General features: G+C 34.4%; 1 non-coding gene across 1 annotated transcript; it reads left to right on the forward strand.

Moving 5' to 3' along the window:
• The first annotated feature begins 2,387 nt into the window (after positions 1 to 2,387).
• On the forward strand, positions 2,388 to 2,494 carry LOC131170867 (small nucleolar RNA R71). The gene has a single exon (XR_009141632.1). It is a non-coding gene; the product is annotated as a small nucleolar RNA R71 (small nucleolar RNA).
• Positions 2,495 to 11,017: the final 8,523 nt, after the last annotated feature.

The following is an 11,017-nucleotide window of genomic DNA, read 5'->3' on the forward strand; positions in this document are numbered from 1 at the left end:
AAATCAAGCCTAAATGATTTATGTAGAAAAAAATTGCTCTATGGTATGGAGAATAAGGAAAATCCATCATTAAAGTTACTATTACCTTGCCTAAAATCTCAAAAATTCAATCTAAAATAGAAAAGTCATTTCAAGGACAAAGCACTTCTCTCCGAGAGTTAATATAGAATCATGAATCAAGCTTATGAGAACAAATTTTATTTTATTTTATTTTATTTTATTTTTATTATTTTTTTTCTTAACAATTAAAAAGATTGCAGCAATAAATTTCTCCTCCCCCACACTTAAAACTTACATTGTCCCCATTGTAAAGCCCAAATGCAAAAGAAAAGAAAAAAAATGCTAGAAAATAAAATAAAATAAAGGAAAGAAAATAAATCTGATTGTGGCTAACAAGCCACCCATGGGTTGCCTCCCAAGAAGTGCCTTTGCTTAATGTCGTTAGCTCGACATGGCAAAACTCCTTAATCCACTGAATGCTTCTGAAACCCCTCATAAAATGGCTTGAGTTCATGACTGTTGACCTTGAACACTTTATTAGTTCCTAAACTTTGAATTTCAACTGCACCATAAGGAAACACATTAGTAACAACAAAGGGTCCAATCCAACGAGAACGCAACTTACCAGGCATCAGCTTCAATATGGAATTATATAATAAAACTTTTTGTCCAATCACAAACTGCTTCCTTATTTTATCATGGAATGCTTTTGTTTTTTCTTTATAGATCCTAGAATTCTCATAAGCCTTAAAGCGAATTTCCTTTAATTCAAGCAAATGTGATTTTCTTTCTAACTCATCCTCCATGCTTAACTCAAAATTATCCTGCACAAATGTATCAACAACATCAATAGAAAAGACAGAATGATTATCAGCAGGATATTTCATAGCATCAAAGATATTAAATTTGACAGTCTCTCCATCAAACTTCATAGTTAAGGTACCCTCATCCACATCAATTTTTGTCTTGGTAGTTTTTAGGAAAGATCTTCCAAACAAAATCAAAGCTGAATTTGATGAGAGAGCACTATCATCCTCCATATCCAGAATGTAAAAATCTATAGGAAAAATCAATCCTCCAACCTGCACCAACACATCCTCAACTACTCCCAATGGGTAAGCATTAGAACGATCAGCTAACTGAATAATGACACTAGTTTCTTTCAAAGGACCCAAATTTAAAGTTTGAAAAACTGAATTTGACATAACATTAATAGGTGCTCCTATATCTGCCATTGCACTTTCAAATTTAGAATCACCTATTCTACAGGGAATAGAAAACGAACCTGGATCCTTACACTTAGGGGGTAATTTTCGCTGAATTAATGCTGACACATTTTCCCCCATACTGATCTTCTCATTTTTCCTCAACTTGCGCTTTGTAGTGCATAATTCCTTAAGGAATTTAGCATACCTAAGAACTTGTTTGATTGCATCAAGTAAAGGTATATTTACCTCCACCTTTCTGAAAGTCTCCAAAATTTCTTTCTCTTGTTCTTCTTTCTTATTTTTAGCCAACCTGCATGGGAATGGAGAAAGAACAGAATTATTAACCTTATTTAGTTTAGGTTTGGTATTTATCTCAATTTCAGACTCTCTTTCTCCTTGCTTCTTCTTTTTTATTGACTCATGTGGAGTCTGATTATCAACTTCTTTCCCACTCCGCAACGGTATCGCACTCACATTTTCTCTGGGGTTCATGACTGTTTGTGATGGAAGCTTGCCAGAACCTTGACCTTCAAGCTTGCTTACAGATGAAGCTAATTGACCAATATGCCTCTCTATGTTTTGAATGCTATTTCTGGTCTCCTATTGAAACTGTTGGGTATTGTTAGCCAAAGCCTTAACAATTTCATCAAGTGACATACCTTGATTTGAGGGAGGTGAAGGTGGTTGATTCACTTGTCTCTGTTGCTGATATCGGTTTTGCACCGGTTGATTCCCATAACTCAGATTAGGATGATCTCGCCATCCTAGATTATAAGTATTCGAATAGGGATCATACTTGCATTGTGGCTGTCCATAATGTCCTACTGCATTGATTCATCATCTTGCAATGCAGGACACATGTCAGTAGCATAACCAGAACCCGAACAAATCCCACATACCTTAACAATTTGCATTTTCCCTATAACCAATTCCCTCACCAAAGAAGTTAAATCAGAAATTTGTTTATCAAGGTTAGATGTACTTACCTCATTAACCTTCTTAGGCGCATGATCCATTCTCATTCCAAACTACTGAGAGTTTGCTACCATGTTAGCAATCAGCCTCCTTGCTTCATTTGGTGTCTTGTCAACCAAAGCTCCTCCACTGGCAGGATATATCATACTGCAGTCCATTGGTAGAAGTCCCTCATAGAAATACTGAATCAAAAGCTGCTCACTTATTTGATGATGGGGACAGCTTGCACACAGGTTCTTAAATCTCTCCAAATACTCATACAAGCTCTCTCCATTGTACTGCCGGATGCCACAAATTTCTTTTCTTATGTTGGCAGCACGGGAAGTAGGAAAATACTTCTCCAAAAATATCTGCTTCATCCCATTCCATGAGTTGACAGATCCAGAAGGAAGGTAATACAACCAATCCTTAGCTGTACCCTCCAGTGAGAAGGGAAAAGCTCGAAGCTTGATCTGATCCTCTGAAACTCCTTGAGGTTTCATGCTGGAACAGACAACATGAAATTCCTTTAGATGGTTATGTGGATCCTCACCTGCAAGATCATGAAAAGTAGGCAACAAATGGATTAGTCCAGATTTCAATTCAAAAGCAACATTTAAAGCAGGGTATTGGATACACAAAGGCTGTTAGTTTAGATCAAGAGCAGCCAACTCTTTCAAAGTCCTAGCAGTAGCCATGGTCTCGTTTTCAGAACTTGACTCTGAATCCAAACTTAGCTCCTTTGGAGATTGGACTCCTTCAGATGTACTTGGAATCTGCCTAGCTTGCTTAGCCAATTTTCTCAACCGTTTAGCTGTTTTTTCTACTTCTGGATCAAAGATCAACTCACCAAATTGAGAAATTATTGTCATAAATAAAAAAAAATCAAAGTAAAAACAGAAAAATGCCTTAAAACACTAGAAAACAATCGAATTTGGCCTCAAGAGGGTGGGGCCAAAAAATCCTATGGATTAATTGGTATTGATCAGAGCGTTGTTTCCTTCAAAATAGGTATGGGCCGCCCTCCAAATTTAACCAAAATCCTTAATGAATAGTAACAATAAACAATAACACCGTAATTAATTTTTTTAAAAAAAACCTGAAAATAGCAACACTTCACAAACAAAATTAATAACAAAATATCTAACACCAAAAACACGAAATCAAATAAACTTCAGTCGTCGGCAACGGCGCCAAAATTCTTGATAGGTGTCGAATCCACTAGAAATTAAATTAACTGAAATTACCAGTTGTGAAATATTTTCTGCAATAAGCGGTAAGTCCAAGTCGAACCCTAGAGACTGAATTATTAAATTTCGTGCACTTGTGTAATGGAAAAAGAAACAAAGGTTGGGGGAGGGGGGGTGCGCGTGTAATTCGCAATCCAAAGAAGAATTCAAAAATTAAGATCTAAAAATGAATAAGAAATTCTCAAATTAAACAAACTTCAATCCAAGGTAATTCTCATTCTAATGCATTGATTCGATCATGGACAAAAGAAATACAATTATATCTTATTGAATACTTAACGTAGATTTACCAAACAGCAAGGTAAACCCCTGACTTCCCTATACTCATCAATTCGAGCCCAACACTCTTATTGACTCTAATTATTAACTGAGTTGGTATTAAGCAATTCTCATTAAATTAATAATTGCTTTAAGAAAACGAAGTAGTTAAGCTGAACAACAATTTATGAAGCATAAATCATTTAATCCACCCTATTGTTTCCTTAGGTTATTATCGAAAACTTGGATCATAATCAATAAAACCTAATTGCTACTCATGTTCAATCTTACACAACAATTACGGATTATGAAGATGAACTAGCAATTGATCAAATCAAACAATTAACTAATAGGCCTTTTTAGCAAATCATTTAACAGATAAAAAATAATTAGATCAGAAAATAATAGATATTCAAAAAGAAATAAATTAAATTAAGAACCTGGTCTCACAAATCATACATAAGAACTTGAATCCCTTGAACTGAATTAAAAACTTAGCCACTCATGTTCATGGCTTACAGAAAAATAAAGAAAAATAAAGAAGAAATCTAAAAAGAGAATGGAGAATGAAAGCCTTCAAATGGAGAACGAAGGTTTGAATTGGGATGCTCTTAGCTACTGCCCAAAGACGTATTTATACTAAAAAAACCTAATCCCAAATATAGGAACCAAACCAAACTAGGAAAGGTTTTGAAATTCAAGATGCAGATTTTCAGCCTACATTCACGTTTTTAGAATCAAGGTAGATTTTCAGCAACTTTCTTTCCGAATCTGCCTCTGCCCTCTTCAGGAAAGTTATAGCCCTATTTCTTAGCTTTCCAATAGGTACTCATGGACCCAAATCCGAGGTCTACAGCTGAAGTTATGATCCAAAAACTGGGACTGGTTCAGTCAGACGGTCCAGCCCATTGTGATGACTTCATTACCATTTTTGACAATTAAAATGGCCTCATCTCTCGTCCAGCCCTTCATAGAAGTTGTAAAGGTGGCTCTTAAGATTCAATTAGGCTTAGCCTTGCTTCATTTGGACGTCTGAAACTCTAGATACAAAATAAATACTGAAACTGGTCGTGACCCATTGAGTCTGGGCTTTTGCAATAGATCCATAGCTCATTTTTTCAACCTTAGAGACTGATTTGGGCTTTGGTCCCTCTTATTCATTTGAAGTTGTAACACTCTAGGCAAATCCCACATCGGCAAAACACGGGAGAGATGCTGGGTTTATAAGTTGGCGATTTGTAACCCCTAGTGACGCGTTTTAAAACCGTATGTCACACCCTACTCCCCTGTAAGATGTAACATGATCCCGTAGTACACCTAATGAATTACCATACTTTGCCTACCGATAATCCATTAAATATACTACAAGAGATTTTAAAACAATTTTCATGAAATTTAAATCATCGATTAAAATCTGGTGTTATAATTTTTTTTTTTTTTAATTTCGGCAAAGTGCCGGTTGTATTTTGAGAAAACAGTTCTTCAAAACTTGCAAAGCACACACTCCAAATATGTTTTCCCAAATACAACTTCAATAACTTCATTTGAACCCATAATTCAAATCTCAATAATCAAATCAATCTCTTCATAAAAGAAACATTTCATTGGTTACAAGACTCAAAATTAATATTACAAAACTATTTAGATAAATGAAATCCCAAATTTACATTTACAATAATTTACATTTAATTACATACCAAAATATTTTACAAGAGTTTTTATACAACTGCTCAAATAATTTACATACATATTATTACATGCATACATCAAAACCTATGTACATGGGTATACCTATGATATACCTGGAGCTGATCTGAATGTGTCTTCAAAGAAATTTACTCACTGCTCTATGCTCTTCTTACCTGCGACAGCATACAAAGCTATCGCTGAGTGGTGAACTCAGTGGTGCACAACTATAATTTAAAACATAGTACAATATACATTGACAAAATTTACAGTAAATAATTTGGAAATCTGAACACTCATCAAATTCCAAAACTCAAAATATTCATTGCCAATAATGTAAATCATTTGCATAAAATGACTTTGATCACGAAATTCAATTTATCAAATCTTGACTAACCATTTAAGGTAGTTCCAAAAAAATCAATTATACATAAATCATAACCGAAATCATAATTCTTTACTGTTAAAAAACATTCTGTGTCTCAAAAACCATGTTGTATCTCAAAAACCATGCTGTATCTCAAAAATCATGCTGTATCTCAAAAATCATTCTTTATCTCAAAAATCATTCTTTATCTCAAAAATCATTCTTTATCTCAAAAATCATTCTTTATCTCACTAACTATGCAAGACTAATCCGAAAGGGCCATATTCGAAATGATTCTAACTCCCTATGGTCGGGGAGGTCGAATCATCGTGCACAGTACACATCACAATAATGAATATTCCGCAAGGGCCATAACGATAAAAAAAAACTTAGATCTAACCTCAAATCAGAGGAAAATCTAAGCCTGTGCACGTACCATGGTAATCAAAACACAACTAACTCCATTGTCTTCTCAACAAATGAGAGAGACGGGTAATAACCTAGTCAAGCATCTATAGTGAGATATAAAACAATATCACAATCCTTTTAATGAGCATAAATCACAATATAATTCGATTCAAAGTCAATTCCAATATCCAATAATTTTTATGCTCATCACAATTCAAATCATAAATTTGCATTTTTCCATGAAAATTACCATCACAATTCAAAACATGTTCTATCACAATTTTCCAAAACATAATTTATTCAATCCATAACAATGCTTAATACTTGTGGAAATACCATTTCACAAAGCTACATTCATACATACTGTAACAATTTCAATAATTATTGAATTAAATCCAATACTTGCTGAACATAATACATAAGAAAAATATGTCATTTAATCATATGAAATATTCAAAACAAAATCAGTTAAAAACTAGTTGTGCACAAACCTTTGATAACTGTCTCTTGACTCTGACTCAGTGTTTCCTTCCCCTTCCCTGAGCCTTTGCTAACTGAGAAATACAATTTGAAGTGTTTCAGTACTCATTTAAACTGTCTCTAAGAATAAAGCTTAATAATTAACTTATTGAATTCTATTATTTCGTTGGTCAACCTAAGATGTCAACCCTTGATGCAGTCTAGGTGAATTAGGTTTTAATGTTACCAATATGTCACATTTTTAGCCTTTTAGTATTGGTACATGTTATCAAATTCATTTCTATGTATATTGCATTTTATTGCAATTTGTCGGATTCCGGTATAATAATTTGACCTAACAGGATGACCTAGTTCCCTCGGTTTTCGAGTTTTGGTCAAAACTATAAACTTGTAGATCTATGTCTTATTGCACGCGGGGCAAAATTTCAGGTCATTCTGAGTTATGTAGACCAAGTTATGGTCATTTTACTATTGCTGGTCAAAGTGCATCAAAATTGGTCACTTTAGGTCATTTTAGGTCAATTTTGGTTCGGCCAGTTTTTGGACCCGAACTTTTTCAAGCTGTTTGACTTACTTATGGTCATTTATGGGCTTTGGTGTCTTCATAAGACTTGTAGATATAGGTATTAACTATTCATGGTCAAAATTTCAGGTCAATTGGACCTGTTTTGAGTGAGTTATGGCCAAAATACTAACTGCTGCCCAAATGGTCAATTTTCAGGCCTTAATTGCACTAATCCGGATTTGGTCACTTTTCAAGTTACCTTACAAGCAGAATTTTGGCAAGCTTCCTTCATGAAAATTGGCACATTTTGTGTCTAGTTTCACCTCCGATTGGTCTCATACCAATTGGAGCCACACTCTTAAGGTTCTAGGCCCAAAACACAAACTGCCCTATTGCATTTTGTTCATACTCATCAAAGATCACCTTTAACATTTACCAAACTTCACCTTCATGCCAATTCTGGTTTGTACCCTAACCTAAACATATTTCACAACATATTATTGATCATTTTGGCAGCTTACAATCACATTCAACATACACCATAAAGTGCAGAATTTGTCAAACTCAATTACAACAATTTAATCACCTAATCATGCTCATTTACATGTCCACTATCATAACATATATCTTCACCACTAACTTACATACATATTTGGCAAACTTTAGGACCACAATTCATTTAACAAATTCATGAATTCCAGCATCCTTCAAAGAGTTAACAAGCTGCCACATTTGTCAAGCCTCCATAATTACCTTCAAACTCAAATTTCCACTTGGTCCACCATTACATATGCATGAAGTTAACTTACCAACACTTTAAATCACATTAGTCAACATTAATTCTTCACAATACATGTAATAATATTTCATTTAGTATACAATTTCATGGCTGTCCATTTAGGCATTCACGCATAGAATTTTAAATTCAACAAAATTTCCAACTCAAGTGCTTAACTTTAACATACACCAAGAATTAACCTACTAAAACTTTTATTCACTTTAATCAACATCAATACCCATCAATTGCATGTGACAATAATTCAAACTCTTTAATTACCATGGCTGCCTAAACTAGTGCATAATAACAACTCACTAAAACCTCAAATTTTCTTCATCAATTTGTTCATCTCAAGCTTCCCATAAACTTTACTTAAGAAATAAATCAATTTAAACACTTACCTATTATTGGGGCTTGTTAAATCTTCACTAAACTCCCTTGATTTTAGTATCTACTTCTTCCTTATGAGGTGGGGATCAAAATTAGTGAAGTAACTTTGGTGTTTGGAGGTGAAAATGGAGGAGATTAGGAAGCTTCAAGCAAATCGGCCATGGAGGATTTTCAAGCTCTTCATTTCGGCATGGAAGGAGGAATGAAGATGATGAAGTGTTTAGTGGGTTTACACCTTCCCACTTAATGTTTAATTTAATCCATAGTGCTCCACTCACCCTAAGATAATGATTTAATATGTTTTAAGTGTTAATTACCCAATTTGAACCCCATTTTTGGCTATTTACATTAAGTACCACTAATTCAACTTTTCATTATATTTTCCAAGTGTAATATCATGTGTTTTTAATGAACATTTAGGTCAAAAGACAACTCAGGGTGTCAAATGACCACAATGCCCCTGTTCGGGTTGCATTCTCGATTTTTCGGTAACACCGGGTTTTGTCCGTTTTTCGATTTCTTACTTTTCTTTGTACTAATTAATTAATTTTTATTTAATATTTCTAATGGTATTTTTACTTCAATAGGGGTCTATTTAAGTCCTAAAAATATTTTCCAGGGTTCCCCGCAGTCCAGGGCTAGTCAACGGTCCACGCTGCGACTTCCCGGTGCGGTCACCCATCGCTAGGGTTCTCCGCTCGTTTAACTTGGTTACATTTCTTTGCTATTATTTTTCCTTTGTTTTTCTTGTATTTTCTTTTCTTGTATTTCATTATTTTATGTCTCCTCACTCATATCGAAGTTTAGTTCTAGGCATCCTAGCTGTCCGGACAACACTGGTCACAGGAACAGTAGAACGCACTACCGAACATAGGGGTGTTACAATTCTCCCCCCCTTAAATAAATTTCGTCTCGAAATTTTACCTGGCATTAGTCTCTGAATAGTTGTGGGTGCTGTCTCCTCATATCGTCTTCACCTCAGTGAGGACGCTGAGTCCCATAAGGGGGGTGGATTGTAACACCCTAGGCAAATCCCACATCGGCAAAATAAGGGAGAGATGCTGGGTTTATAAGTTGGCGGTTCGTAACCCCTAGTGACGCGTTTTAAATCCGTGAGGGCTTCGGTCCAGAGCGAACAATATCACTAGTAGGCTGGGCCATTACAGAAGTGCTCTATCTTAGCTTTTCAATGGATTAAACGACAATCAATTTGGAGACCCACAACTTTAGAAACACCTGAAAAATACAGCAAAGGTCAAACACTGAAAATTTCTCCATTTAACACAATTATTCTACAACTATCTAAAAATATGTCTAAATGATAAATATATTTTAACCAACTGAATTAAACATAAAAACATACTAAAAACACTAAATGTGGTGGGAGTAAAATTAATAAATTATGCACTTATCAACCAGTGAGGTGACTCTGGATTGTATGCAGATCTGGTCAACTGCGGTCAGAACACTACTGTGGCAGCTGCTGATCTCCAGTACCTACGCGATGAAAAATCCAATGCGCTAAGCAATTTGCTTAGTGGTGCATAATCTTAAAGCAAAATAACTAAATAATTTAAAATGACGATAATATGTGTAATTTCATAATTCTATGTCAATGGCATATTTTATAACGCTTTGGAATCAATATATTTATCAGGATCTTATCTATGCATATATTTCATTTTCAATCTCCTTAAACTCATATCAGTGAATTTGTCATTAATTCTAAGACATTTATAAATTTCCTACACTTTGGAAACAATTAAATTTAACGATATCTTTTCTATTCATTTCTTATACAGTCTAAGTCATTTACAACTTTTCTATACTTTGAAAATAAATTAATTATCAGTATCTTTTCTGGGTATTAATTTCATGCTTTGGCTTTTTAAACTCATATTAGAGTCTTTAGAATCGTATCAGTATATTTTATGTCATATCGGTGTATTTCATGTTATATCTGTATACAGGTTAGACAGCCATATGTCTACCTTGTATACATCTGTCAGGCACGAGGCCAGCTGCTAGGCATGAGGCCTGCTGTCAGGCTTGTAAAGCCAGAAATAAGGTTAGGCACAATGGCCAATGGGTAGGCATATAGCCTGCAGAACAATCATATCAGACATATATTGTCAGTTCATGATTTGCTCTGTAAGCAGTATTGCTATCTGTGGTCCCTAATTGGTAGGGGTGCCCACAGTCCGATTTTGAACCAGATCGGTTCGGTCAAAACCGGACCAAAACCGATCAAAACCGGAACCGACTTTGAACCAGACCAAAACTGTCCTTCTACGGTTTGGTTCAAGTTCATATTTTTTAAGAACCGTGAACCGGCGGTTCTGAACCAGATTGAACCGACGATTTCAAACCGGATTAAACCGGCGATTTAAATATAAAAAAATTCAATAAATATGTTACGTCACTCCTAATTCATTTATATATATCATTAATTCTCTACACAATTATTCTCTGCATTTTCTTCAATTCTTAATATTTTTTCAATTTTTCTCAAATTCTCTAAATAATTATTTTCTACACTCATTTTAATTTCCAATACTCTCTCAATTTTCCTACTTTATTATTTTATATACTTACTGAAATTTTTAATACTATCTCAATTACTTTGTTATTACTTTAAATCCTCAATAAAATTTCCAATACCCTCTATTTTAATTTTTTTTCTCTTTTATAATTTTTAATTATCAATTATTATATAATTTTTAAAAAAAGGCA

This window comes from Hevea brasiliensis, chromosome 11 (assembly GCF_030052815.1).
Source record: "Hevea brasiliensis isolate MT/VB/25A 57/8 chromosome 11, ASM3005281v1, whole genome shotgun sequence".
NCBI classification, from domain to species: domain Eukaryota; kingdom Viridiplantae; phylum Streptophyta; class Magnoliopsida; order Malpighiales; family Euphorbiaceae; genus Hevea; species Hevea brasiliensis.